General features: G+C 50.0%; 1 protein-coding gene across 6 annotated transcripts in view; it reads right to left on the reverse strand.

Annotated features, from left to right (window-relative positions):
• Nucleotides 1-6,294, reverse strand: part of ATP13A3 (ATPase 13A3) — a 45,350-nt gene extending 39,056 nt beyond the window's left edge. For 2 of the 6 annotated variants that reach the window (XM_039341526.1, XM_039341521.1), the window contains exon 1: nt 6,225-6,294. The gene's annotated coding sequence lies outside the window, so the exon portion shown is untranslated. Of the gene's footprint in view, nt 1-450; nt 578-4,932; nt 5,026-5,439; nt 5,546-6,224 lie in introns of those variants that run through there. The other 4 variants (XM_039341523.1, XM_039341522.1, XM_039341524.1 and 1 more) reach the window with 4 other exon arrangements.
• Between the last annotated feature and the right edge of the window lie 7,559 nt (nt 6,295-13,853).

Raw genomic sequence — 13,853 nt, forward strand, 5'->3', positions numbered from 1 at the left:
CGTCCCTTATGATGCAATTACCTATTTACTCATTCATTCTATTTGCACGGTTGCTTGCCGAGGAAGCAGTTCTGGGCCACTGACAACACGAAAAGCAACAATTCAATCACCGTTGTCAACCAAAACAAGAGACAAAAACTGCAAACAAGCACCTACAGTTTCGGGATCAGAATTCACCACATGCCTATCCTGGCAGCTCCTCCAACAGGCTGCTCAGTGGCCGAGGGCAGAGCCAAGACTTCAGGGCACTCCAGATCTCTGACGGGGGGGGGGAGTTGTGGGGGGGGAGGAATCCACCAGGCAGGAACAGCAGCAGCCCTCACTAAGGAATTCTGAAGGAAGCCTGTCACTTTGTACATGGGCCTCTTTAGAAGAGGCAGAGCTGTGAAAGTGAGACAATAACATTTGCACACAAGATGTTGTGGGATCCTCACTGGGCATCACACCAACCCTCAAGGAGAAGTGATGATCTCTCTGGATGTCAGAACGACTTGATGCTGGTTCAACTTGTTTCTGAAGCAGAGAAGGGTCCATTCACGGCACATTTTCTTTCGAGCTCCCGGTCTTCTGAACAGCGAGTGAAGCTGGGCCAGGGAAGCAGCTCCCCTGGATTCTCTCCCCCCCCCCCGCCCCACAGCAAAGGGCTCAGGAAGGGCACCGCCGTGGGCTTTGTTCCACGCCTTCAGCCCTCAGAACATCAGCTCCGGAGCCTCCGAGCGCCTTCCGAGAAAGGCGCCTCCCAGAGCGGCCCATATGACCCGCAGCTCACCAGAGGGGGGGGGGGGTCAGATGAAATCACAGAGGAAGTTGGCAAAAGCTACTTAGAGGCACCTAAAAATAGGGTATATTTTGCTTAAACAATACCTGAACTATGTCATGCAGCAGCAGCCGCCCTGTCTGCCCTTGTTCCTATCTTCTGAGCGATAACATTTCCAAGGGGACGCGTTACTGGAGGCTGCACGGGGAGGGGAGAAGCCCCCGCCATCCCTGCTGGGATGAAGCCATCCCTGTCCTAAGGAGAACCAACCGCCCGGCCCTGCCGCCCCCGCCCAGCGAGATCCCCACCACCACTCGGTTGCGCAAGAGGCTCCTCCACGACCCCCACTCCCCACTCTGCCCTCGGTTCAGGGAGAAAGGAGAGCCTTCGATGGGAGACAAGAAGGACGGCGATGCTTCCGTTTCCACGCCCAGTAAGAACGTGCCGGAAACCTCCGAGTCAAGAGAGCGCACCCCACTACGGCCCTAAGGGACCAGGACACCGGTCTTGGCAAGCGCCAGACGAGTGTGGCTGCAGCCACAGCATCTGGCAGGCAAGACACCCTTGGTTGGTGTGAGAGGGCACATAACTATAAGGCCGTCTGTCCTGCTACAAAATGGACAGTGGTTCCCTCACAACTGCCATTCCCGAGGTGTTCTCCTCAGGCAGAGGCTGCTCAATGGCCTTTCCCTCCCTTTTTTTTCTTATGAAAAGGGTCTCTGCCCCCCGATTTTCCTCCTGCCTCTTTGCACCCACTCCTGGGCAGCCCTTGCAGGAGCCTCCGAGGAGCTTCTGTGTGACCAGAAAGACTCCACCGCTGCTGGACGGCAACTCGAGCTGCCCCCTGGATGCCGCTTGGAAATCTGCATGACATCATCGCTGGATGAATACCTGGAAATTTTACAAATATGCCAGCAGCTTTTTAACAAAGCTCTCTTCTCAATGTGGCTTTTTATCGTTTCCCATCTTGGGATCTGTAGCATAATGTAAGCCTTTGTTTCAGAGTTTAGGCCTAAAGAAGACCATTGTATCTGGCACCCATCGAACTAAAACAATATTTACATTGCTAAAAAGCGCATTCTTTACAGAATTATGGGTTTTGCTGCTTGTAAAAAAAATGCATTTCATTTGGACAGTGAGACTTAAGGCCAAAGGTATCTTACGATAACAAAGCCTTACGTCACAGCTATGGTACAATGTACGGCTGAGAGGAAAGCTGTTGCGCTCCCTCTAGCTATGCCCCGATGGAGTGCTGCGTTCTTTCGCAACAGGGCAGGTGTGGCAAGCCAATCTGCTGTGTCAGGACATTTTGACCTGCATCCCAATTAAGATAGGGATTTGCATCACCAGCACAAGGTATGATTCAGGTCCAACCTGGAGGTTCAATTTTAACTGGCTGCCAGACTAAACTCTAGGCCTGAGTCAGAAATGAAATCCCCACTTATCAGAGTGCTGACTAAAGCAACAGTCAAAGAACTGTTCAACATCTTCATCAACGATTTGGATGAAGGGATAGATGGGGAACTCATCAAATTTGCAGACGACACCAAGCTGGCAGGAATAGCCAACACTCCAGAAGACAGGCTTAAGATACAGAAGGATCTGGACAGACTTGAACACTGGGCACTAACTAACAAAATGAAATTCAATGGTGAAAAAAGCAAGGTTCTACATTTAGGCAAGAAAAACCAAATGCACAAGTACAGCATAGGTGGCACCATGCTCAATAGTAGTAACTGTGAGAGGGACCTCGGAGTCCTAGTAGACAATCACCTAAATATGAGCCAGCAGTGTGCTGCAGCTGCCAAAAAGGCCAACACAGTGCTAGGCTGCATTAACAGAGGGATAGAATCAAGATCACGTGAAGTATTAATACCACTCTACAATGCCTTGGTAAGGCCACACTTGGAATACTGCATCCAGTTTTGGTCACCACGATGTAAAAAAGATGTTGAGACTCTAGAAAGAGTACAGAGAAGAGCAACAAAGATGATTAGGGGACTGGAGGCTAAAACATATAAGGAACGGTTGCTAGAATTGGGTATGTCTAGTTTAACAAAGAGAAGGACAAGGGGGGACATGATAGCAGTATTCCAATATCTCAGGGGCTGCCATAAAAAGAGGGAATCAAGCTATTTTCCAAAGCACCTGAAGGCAGGACAAGAAGCAACGGGTGGAAACTAATCAAGGAGAGAAGCAACCTAGAACTAAGGAGAAACTTCCTGACAGTGAGAACAATTAATCAGTGGAACAGCCTGCCTCCAGAAGCAGTAAATGCTCAACACTGGAAGTTTTTAAGAGACTGGACAGCCATTTGTCCAAAATGGTGTAGGGCACAGGTCGGCAACCTGCGGCTCCGGAACCGCATGCGGCTCTTTGAGCCTTCCCCTGTGGCTCCCAGCCTCCTCTGCCTTTGCAGAGAGAGACAGAGACAGAGAGAGGCAATTGCGCTTCTCTGCTTCTCTCTCTCTCTCTCTCTCTCTCTCTCTCTGTGTGTGTGTGTGTGTGTAAAAGAGAGTGCACTCACAGTATTCTCCGAGGAGCTGAAAATCTTACTGGGCGGAGCTCCTCCCTTTGCTGCGTCTCTGCAGGAAGCAGGAAGGGCAGGAGAGAGCTAGCTAGCCCAGCGAGGCTGACTCAGGAATTCTGGGAGTTGAAGTCCATGAGTCATAAAAGAGTCGAGGTTTTCTACCCCTGAGCTTGTTGGACAACAGCTTGAAGCTTGCCAGGTGAGCAGCAGATAGGAGAGCGGGGAGAAAGAGAGAGGGAGGGAGGGAGGGAGGGAGGGTAGGAGAGAGAGAGAGAGAGTGGGGGAAGAGGAGTGGTAGATCAAGGGCAGATAGAGAGGGAGGGAGGGAGAGAGACAGAGAGAGAGACCCTTTTGACATCTAAAATGAAGATAACACTGCATATATCCTTTTTTTACCTGTGTGTGTATGTAATTTTATTCTATTAAAGCATTCTCTCGGTGATCATTGTTTTAATAGTATGGATATTCCCAAGAGTCATATTTTTACTTTTATTTTTAATGTGTGTGTGTGTGTGTATATATACATATACATACATACATACACACACACATACATACACACAAACACACACACACATACATACACACAAACACACACACACACACACACACACCTATAATAAAGGTAAAAAAAGGATATATGCAGTGTTATCTTCATTTTAGATATCAGAAGGGTTTTGCGGCTCCCGGTGTTTTGTTTTTGGTGGGAAACGGGTCCAAGTGGCTCTTTGAGTGTTTGGGTTGCCTACCCCTGGTGTAGGGTTTCCTGCCTGAGCAGGGGGTTGGACTAGATTACCTCCAAGGTCCCTTCCAACTTTACTACTATTACTATTACATTACAACTTTAATGAACCCTGCTATTAAAGGGCAGGGGTGTTTGGGTTGAACAAAATTTGGGTTGAACAAAATTCTATGAATATTGAATATGTAACTTCAACTATGGGCCTCTCTCCTTAAGACTGCCTAGGTAATGTAAGTATGGTAGCACACATACACACCTTTCTGTTCCTTTTTGGCTGTATTTTAATTCTTTATTTTTTATTTTAAAAAGCTCTGACTTTTTTAGTGCCACATTAAACAAAGAAGGAATACAAATTGATTAAAACAAGAAGTGCCATTGCCCTTTCAGAGATGCCCCCCCCCTCAAAAAAATAGCTGAAGTTTTATTTTCTGAATGGACTGAACTCAGCAGGGGCAGCCTGGGCTTTCTAAGAAAATGCTGCCTTATGTCACAAGGACAAGTAGCTTCCACTGGGTGCTGGATAATTCTTTTTTTTTTTTTTAAAGGTAGGGGAAAAAAATCTTTATTATTTTCTGCTTTTTTTTTTTTACTGAGACTCTCCTAAATGGAAACATAAAGTATTAAAAACAAGTAAAATATCTAAAACAAGGATTTTTGGAAGGATATAACCACAGGCAATTTTTTTGTGCAAAGAAATTGAGAGTAATGTAAAAAGATGCGTCAATTCTCCTTGGGTGAACAAGGACATGGAAAAGGTTTCTCTTGATAGGGAATCCATCAAACTACAACACCAGATGCAGTGCCTGGAGTTAAGATGCTTTTAATCTATAGGCTGATAAAAACTGGATTCCCGTAACCTCGCAAAATGGTACATGTAGGACAAAACGTTCTGAACCGCATTACCTCAAATGGGCTAACTTATAGAATGCATCCAAAAGCCAGGATGCAGGATTCCCATGGAACTGAGATTTGGCAAGATATTCATCATAAAGTGACCTACGACATAATACAAAATGTCACTAAACATTTCCTGTGCTGATGCTTGATTATGCTGTACAGTTCAACACGAGAGGCATCCCATCTTTCCCAGCAAAGGCAGAGAAGCGCCGACAGACACTCTGGGGAGCCTTGGGGGGGGAACCTCTTGGAAAGGACGACCCAGCAGGGCCTGGGGCTCCCTTCCCCGGGGCTCCCAATCTGCCAAAATGCCCAGCCAACAACACTTCCTAGAGTGTCTTCCAGCAATATTTTCTCAGGCAGGCAGGCATTAATTACTGCACTGTGCCCACATCTCTCTCGCCTGGGGAGGGAAACTTTGAAAAGTTTGCTTAATCCCGACTTGACAAATCCCAAAGCTCTTGTTTTATGAAGATAAAAGCACACACGTCGGTTTACTCCAGAAAATCACACCTGGTACGTTACAGTTTAGGTGACCGCCGGTTCATAAACTGGACGGGTGATCTGACCTCGAAGTCCCGGCCGGGAAGAGCCCAGGGGAGAGAAGCCCGGAGCCTCGCCTGGCTCTAAGACGGGGGGGGGGGGCTTTCCTCCTCCGAGGGGAGCGGAGGGCCGCTGCTTCCACCCGAAGTCTCGGAAGTCCCGACGCCTGTCCTCCGGCTCGGAAGGGCCAGCCCTGCTTCGCCACGCCTCGCCTCGCCGGGAGGGCAGCACCCACGCCCGGCCCCGAGGCTCGGCCTGGCCCCGGGGGGGGGGCGGAGGCGGGGAGCGGGCAGAGCGCCCTCAGGGAAAGGAGCCTCCGCTCCCCTCTCCCGTCCCCACCGGAGGGGCTCCCCAGAGACACGGGCCAGCCCCCCCAGCCCCCCACGGAGGCGGAGGAGGGAGACCGGGGGGAGCAGCGCATAAAGAGGGAGATTTCCACCAAGTGGGTGAAAGGGACGGCGCCCCCCACGCCCCCTCCCCCCTCCGGCTCTCCCCTGCCTGGAGGGGCGACAGGCCCAGCCGGGCAGAGGCGCCCGAGGGACCCTCTCCCCCCGGAAGGGACCCCGGAGACCCGCCGCCGCCCCCGCCCGCCCCGGCCTCGTCCCCCGGAGCGGCGCCTCGGAGGGCCGGGCACGGAGGCCCCGCGGAGGGTCCCGAGCGAGGCCGGCCGAAGCGGGCGCCGAGATCCCTCCCGCGAGCCCCCCCCTCGCCTCGGCCACGCGGCTCTCCCGGGGGGAGGGGCGTCCCCGACTCACCTGCCGAGGCGGCCCGGCCAGGCTGCACGCGCCTCCAACCGGCTCCGCGGCCCCCTCCGCGCCGGCGACGGGAAGTGACGTCATGCCCCGCGCCGGCCGGGCCACCCGACGGCCCCACGTGCCTCTGCGGGAGGGGCGCTCGGCCGCCGGCCCCGCCCCCGGGCGAGACCCCCGAAGGGCGGGGCCCCCGTGCCCGTTGCAGCCGGTGCAGCGCCCGACGGGAGGTTCTGCCCCCCCACTCCCGCCGCCCCCGACCTGCCGAACTCCCCCAGGCCCAGTCCAAGGGACCCCCCCGCAGCCCCAATGCAAGACACGCACCACCCCCGTGTGGGGGGGGGGAATTTGCCCTCCGGCCAGCCCTTCGGGGCCCCTTCAGCCCCTCGGCCGGCAGAGCTCGTGGGGGCCGGTCAGGGCAGCCCTGTGATGGACCGGGCCAGCGGTCGAACGGGCCGAGGACGCTCCCCGCCCACCTGCGGTGTCTGAAACTGCAGGGAAAGCGGAGGATGGGGTGCAGTCTCGCCCCCCCCCCGCCGCCGGCTTTCCTCCTGGACGTGGCCCGGGCCCTGGAGCAGCCCCCCTCCCGCCCCAGAGGGCAGAGAGCTGGAGGGGTATTGTCTGGGGGGCGCTTATCAGGAGGGAAGCGCAGCCAAGGCAGAGACCCATGGTGCTGGGCCACCAGCTCTGAGGGTGCAGTGGGTAGAGGGAAGGGCCGGCTCTTCCCCCCCCCCCTGTTGTCTTGGACGAGGCAAAAGTTGTGACACAAGACACAAGGGCAGGAATGGAGCAGGCCCAGCAAGGCGGCGGTTTCGGCTGAGCCCTCTGGGCCCCCCTTGCGAGAGGTTCTGGGGGCTGGGAGGAAATATGCGGAATGTGTGGCTGCAAAAGGAATCCGGAGGAACTGCCAGAAAACACCCATCTTTTACTGGAAGAGAGTCAAGAGCATTTACACAAAACTGTCTGAATTACACCAACAGTGAAGGGCAACGAAGCCAGAGAGCACAGCAGGGGGCCCTCCAATCCCCCACCCCACAAAAGCCGGTGATGTCACTGGTACATTCCTTCCACTCAGTCTGCTGCTTTCAAAATAATATTAAAAAGCTCTTGCTGATCTGCCGTCGGGCTCAGAGCAGCTCACAGAAAAACATAAGCAAGAAGGGTGCATTTTTAAAAACTAAGGAAAAAAACATCCAAAGGCCCCAGTGCAGAAGTCTGCTTTAGCCCCCTCCTCAGCTGTAGTGAACAGAGCAGGGCAGGCAGCCTTTTGGGGCCAACGGTTCCACGTTGGGGCAGCCGGCTCAGAGGCTGCAGCTTCCCCAGGTTAGAAAGAGAGCAGGGCAGCTAAGTTGGTTCGTTCAAGCCTTTGTGGTTTCGTCCTTCTGCCATCCTGGGTCGTTTTGCTGCTTCGGGAATTGCTGTGAACCCAGAAGGTGGTCAGTTCAAGAGTCAAGTTATATATATCGGTTGTGGATGCAGCTAAGTGTCTGCATCGGTTTTCTAGCAACTTCAAAGCTGGATTTGTGCAATGGGGTCGATTTTGGAACTGCAGCACCTGCTAAGCCACCCAGGAATGGAACCAAAGCTTACCTAACCAAGTTTATCGTTTCTGGTTGCAGCACTGGAATGGAATGTGTGGGTGCCCTGGGGAAAGAGGGGGAAGAGATGCTGTCAGGAAAGGGAAGGAGGACAGGAGCCCCCAGTTGTCTTAAAGCCAGAGGAAGAAACTTAGGAAGGACCCTCCCTACATTACCAGGCTCTAAAGGAGGGGGGGGGGGAATTGTACTTTCAGACTTGCAAGATTCTATGGAGTCAGCTTACAATGAAGTAGAATTGATTCATCTAGTTATGTTTCCTGTCTGGCTTATCTTGGAAGGCCAACAAGCCCCTAGATTTTAACCCAATTAAGTATGTTTTGTGAAACTGGTTAAAATGTTGGGTGGGACGAGGTGGGGTAAGTTAAGGTCCATAATAAAAAAAAAAACTGTAGGGCACAAAACAGAAAGAGTCTTAGAATACCAATCCATCATTATTCAATCAATTATCCAGCCCTTTAATAAATTCCAATTAACTAGCTTAATGAGTTTGGCAAATTAAAGATAAGAAGAGGGAAAGTGAGGCTTGGCAAGACGGCTAAGTGGGAACTGTTTTAAGCAGCAAAGGGAGAAAGCTGCCAGTCGGGCAGGCAAGGCCATCTGCAGATGGTGGATGTCTCGGTTCAGTGACACGCAGGGGAACCGCCCAAACCTTAGGAAGCAGCTTCGACTCCAGGTTTAATTTTGCCGTTAGTCACTTCGGTTTCTCCTGGGCTGAAATCAACAGCAATCAAATTGACAAATTGCTGCCAGTTTCGAGTGAGCCCCAGGGCCACCCAGGATGGGCAGGAGCACACGCAGCCCCCTGGGGTGGGAGCAGCCCTGGCCCTGAGTGGGCTAGCTCAAGCCCAGCGTAGTAATAGTAGTAGTAGAAGTAGTAGTAGTAGTAGTAATAATAATACAAACAAACAGCGCACCACAAAAATAGAAGATTAGACTAGAAAATAAGATCAGCAAGTTAAGATCACATGCAAGCAAGCTAGAACAGATGAAAGAAAAGAAGCTGAAGAACAAGAAGACCAAAGAAATCAAGAAATACCACTTAGAAACAAGGAAGATCAAGGAAGCACTGGAAATAATAAAGCAACAAATAACAGCTATAGCCAGGAAAATCAGTAGATATGAAGCTCGAATTGCAAACTATAGGCAGAACCTCCAATTTCAATCCAATCAGAAACGTTTCTACCAATCCATCAATGGAGAAACTGCAAGGAATCAGTCAGTACCTGACAAGGAAGAAACAGTGCAGTTCTGGAAGCAGATATGGGATAACCCAAAGAAATACAACAAGGATGCGGCTTGGTTAAAAGAGGTGGATGCAAATAAAACAGAAGTTGAAATGAAAGAACTAGTAATAACAACAAAAATGGTAGAAAAAAGAGCAAAGAAAATCAAAAATTGGTCAGCACCAGGTGAAGATGAACTGCATGGGTTTTGGTTGAAACATCTAACTGTTATACACCCACTCATTGCCAAGCAGTTCAACAATATACTACAAGGAGGAGAAATTGAAAAGTGGCTAACAACTGGGAAAACCTACCTAATAATGAAAAATCCAGCAAAAGGGGCAACACCAGGCAACTACAGGCCAATTACCTGCTTACCAACAACTTTCAAAATACTAACTGGTGTGGTAGCTGATGCAGTACAACAGCATCTAGTTGAAAACAATCTCTTTCCACCTGAGCAGAAAGGAAACCGCCCCAATAGCAGAGGAACAAAAGATCAACTCCTGTATCGTTCCAATTTTAGTATATGTGCTGCCGAAGCGAGCACAACTCCTAATAGACAAAATGATCTTGGAAAACTGCAAGAAAAGGAAGACCAACCTGAACGTGGCATGAATTGACTACAAAAAGGCATTTGACTCTCTGCCACATGACTGGATAATCAAGTGCCTAGAAATAACATGAGTCAGTAGAAACATCAGAAAATTTGTGCAAAGATCGATGGCACAATGGAAGACACAGTTGCAGATCAATGGTGAGAGACTGGGAGAGGTTAATATCAAGAGAGGAATATTTCAAGGAGATTCATTATCACCATTACTATTTGTTATTGCACTGTTTCCTCTGTCAACAATACTGAATAACTCAGGACATGGCTATCAAACATCAAAAACATCTACCAGACTATCCCACCTCCTTTACATGGATGATCTGAAGCTGTATGGAAAAACATCATCTGAAATAGAATCGCTGCTCAACACTGTCCGTATATATAGCCAAGATATTGTTATGGAGTTTGGCTTGGACAAATGTGCCACACTTACTATCAAACAAGGAAAAGTAGTGAAAACTGAAGGAATCAAGATGCCCCACGAAAATAACATTAAGAGTCTGGATGAGGAAGATTACTACTGGAAGTTTTTAAGAAGAGACTGGACAGCCATTTGTCCGAAATGGTGTAAGGTTTCCTGCCCGAGCAGGGGGTTGGACTAGATGACCTCCAAGGTCCCTTCCAACTTTACTACTACTATTATTATTTTATACTTGGGTATCCTTCAAGCTGACAACATCAAGCACACTGAAGTCAAGAAAAAGATTAGAGGTGAATACATCAAGAGAGTGAAGAAGATCTTAAAGTCCAAACTCAATGGAGGAAATACCATAAAGGCAATCAACACCTGGGCAATCCCAGTCATTAGGTACACAGCTGGAATAGTGGACTGGACTCAAGCAGAACTAAAAGCAATGGATAGGCAGACCAGAAAAATAATGACAATGAATCATGCCCTTCATCCACGCAGTGACATTGATAGACTTTATCTACCAAGGCAAATAGGTGGGCGTGGAATGCTACAAGTACATCAGATGGTTGAAGAAGAAAAAATGGCTTTGGAAGAATATCTGAAGAACAATGATGAAGATGCACTGAAATTAGTATATCAGGAAGGCTTACTGACTACTGGAGAGACCAAACTGGCCTACAAGAAAGACCAAATGAAGAACAGAATAGAGGCATGGGAAGACAAAGCACTACATGGCCAATACATTAAAAAAAAATAGCTGGGAAAGCAGATAATAACAAGACCTGGCAATGGCTAAGAGCAGGAAAATTGAAGAAAGAGACCGAGGGACTAATTCTGGCTGCACAAGACCAAGCCTTAAGGATAAATGCATATAAAGTCAAAATTGAGAAGACAGCAACAGACAGTAAGTGCCGCCTATGCAAAGAAGCTGAAGAAATAGTGGACCACTTGGTAAGCTGTTGCAAGAAGATTGCACAGACTGACTACAAGCAGCGGCATGACAAAGTAGCAACAATGGTGCATTGGAAGATCTGCAAAAAATATCATTTGCCTGTAAGCAAAAACTGGTGGGATCATAAAATAGAGAAAGTCATAGAAAATGATAAAATTAAACTGCTCTGGGACTTCAGAATTCAAACAGACAAGCACCTGCAACATAACACCCCAGACTTAACAATTGTCGATAAGAAAGACAAAAAAGTCTGGATAGTGGACGTGGCAGTGCCTGGAGACAGCAGAATAGACGAGAAAGAACTGGAGAAGATAACAAAATACAAAGACCTACAAATAGAAATAGAAAGACTGTGGCAAAAGCAAGCAAGGGTAGTACCAATAGTTATAGGCTCCTTGGGTGCAATCCCAAAACAACTGGAGCACCACTTGAACACCATTGGCATTGACAAATTCGCTATTAATTGCAAAAGGCGGCCTTACTAGGAACTACTTCCATCCTGTGACGATATCTGTAATACCATCAAACATCCACATCTGCCTGTCCCAGGTCCTGGGTAAAGACTCGATAGGTAGACAAAATGCCAAATCCAGTCTGAACTGAATCTGGCTGACTGTGCGATGATCCATCATCATCATCATCATCATCATCATAATAATAATAATAGAGTTGGAAGGGACCTTGGAAGTCATCGAGTCCAACCCCCTGCTCAGACAGGTAACCCTATACCGTTTCGGACAAATGGCTGTCCAATCTCTTCTTTAAAACTTCCAGTGTTGGAGCATTCACCGCTTCTGAAGGCAGGTTGTTCCATTGGTTAATTGTTCTAACTGTCAGGAAGTTTCTCCTTAGTTCTAGGTTGCTAGAGGAGCGAGGCTCATCCATAACTTCCAGCTGTGCTGAGCTGCCACCACAGCCCAATAAACCCAGAGGGCATCACTGGGCGTGTAGGCAGTCCCTGGAAAGCTTCACCAGAGAAGCAGATTCAGAGGTGAGTGGGAGTTGGTCCTCTCCTGGAGCTCTTGGCTTCTCGTGGTCTTCACATGTGGCTGGGCAACTCGCCTGCTCAGGTCCATTGGCAGCTGGCAGGGTGAGCAGATGTTTTTGCACCATCAGCAGAGCGGCTGTGCCCATCACAGCCAGCAAGAGGCTCTTCAAAAGAGCCCTCTGAGGCCTCCAGAAAGAAGATTACAGACGCCTATGAGACTGGGAAGGGATTTTAAAAGAGGGCCAAGCAACTGGACATCTGTCCCCTGTCCAGAAGAAATTGACAAGTGGAGATGTCAAGCCACTGCATCTTTGCCCAGACCATCCCAGCCAATTTAGCCCAAGAGCAGAAGACGGGATAACGAAAGTCCAAAATTTCATCATGAGGCCCGTGAGTGCTTCTCACCACTACTTCACTCTACCGTTAGAAAGAAGCTGCATAGAACTGCAAGGGTGTGTGTGTGTGTGCGCGCGCGCCAGGAGACATCAGGGCAAGACTTAACATTTGCTCACAGACACCTGGGCACCGAGACTCAAGGCTCCCTGCCCTGGCAGACGAGACGATGTTATCTGGCCACAGGTCGAGAGGGCAGCTTGGGCCCAAACCAAAGTCACCCTTTCGCCTGAAGAACCGGACACCAATTCTAAAGCACAGCGAGAGTTAAAAGTTACGGTCTGGAAATTCTTCCAGGCATTGGGTCCTGGGCAGCTCACCATCCCAGAAGGCAGCACGAAGCCTTCCTGGCGCCAGGGGATCCTTGAAGGCAGCAGGAGACCCGCTCTTGGGGACGGCCAAGTCAAGGCCCCCTCTAAATCCCATCAAGGTGCTGCGGGCTGAGTTGGGCCACGGGCGCAACACCTCAAGCGCTGCTCAGCCAAAAAACACACTGCGTGGGAGGCGAGGGGGAAAATCCCCCCCCCTTGGATGTCAGAGACTGGGAGGCAGTTACAAGAAACGCCCCTCTGAGGTTGCTTCTGCCCAAAGGGGAAACACACGTGTGTGTGTGTGTGTGTGTGTGTGTGTGTGTGTGTGTGTGTGTGTGTGTTTCCACAGAAGGGAACACCCATCTGTTAATTTCTTGTTAAATACAAAAAAATGTCAATTGCAGACCATTTTTTAGATTTTTTTTTGTTCAATTGCATCACCCTTATACTATATATTGCTAGAATAAAGATAAAATATTAATATATCCACGCATGTAAAAGAAAATAAAACGTTACATGGGGATTTTTTTTTAATGGCTTTCCCAGGCTGTTCCGCATGGGCTGCTGTCCTCCCCCATCCCCATAAGGGGGAACAGGCTGGCTTCTGGCTGGAATTCGCTGCTGCTAAACCGGGGGAAGAGCACCCCCGTGTGGAGAGAGAGGGAAAGCCCCAGGAGAGCCTTCCACCTGCTGAGAATCCCTGCAAGGACCAGGCGGTCCTCGCCCCTCCCCCAAAGCAGGGGAGAGGGGCAGCCGTCGTGCCCAGAGAGCCAGGCCCCCTTGGGGAACCTAAAAGCAGCCTTGTTGGATGAGGCCCAGGCCCATCAGACGGAGTCCAGCATTTTGTCTTCTATCGAGACCAACCAGCTGCCTTTGGGGTGCTCTCCAGCAGGAAATGGAGACCCCCCTCCCCCCCGCCCTGCAAGTGGATCTGGAGGGAACGTGGAGCCTTCGGCCTTGCGCTGAGAGCAAGACCCCTGCAGCAGGCGAAGCAATGACAGGCTTAACGTGCCGCCAAGGTCATCATGGCTTCCCCTACCAACTCGGTTACCAGGACAGCCTCACCAGGCCAGAGTGGGAAGTGAAACTGAGTCAGGGCTTGAAAAAGGCCTCGTGGAGACCAGCAGCTCCAGGACTGAGGAAGG

The sequence above is a fragment of the Crotalus tigris genome, unplaced genomic scaffold (genome assembly GCF_016545835.1).
Source record: "Crotalus tigris isolate CLP2741 ecotype Arizona unplaced genomic scaffold, ASM1654583v1 scf7180000017765.3138416, whole genome shotgun sequence".
NCBI classification, from domain to species: Eukaryota; Metazoa; Chordata; class Lepidosauria; order Squamata; family Viperidae; genus Crotalus; species Crotalus tigris.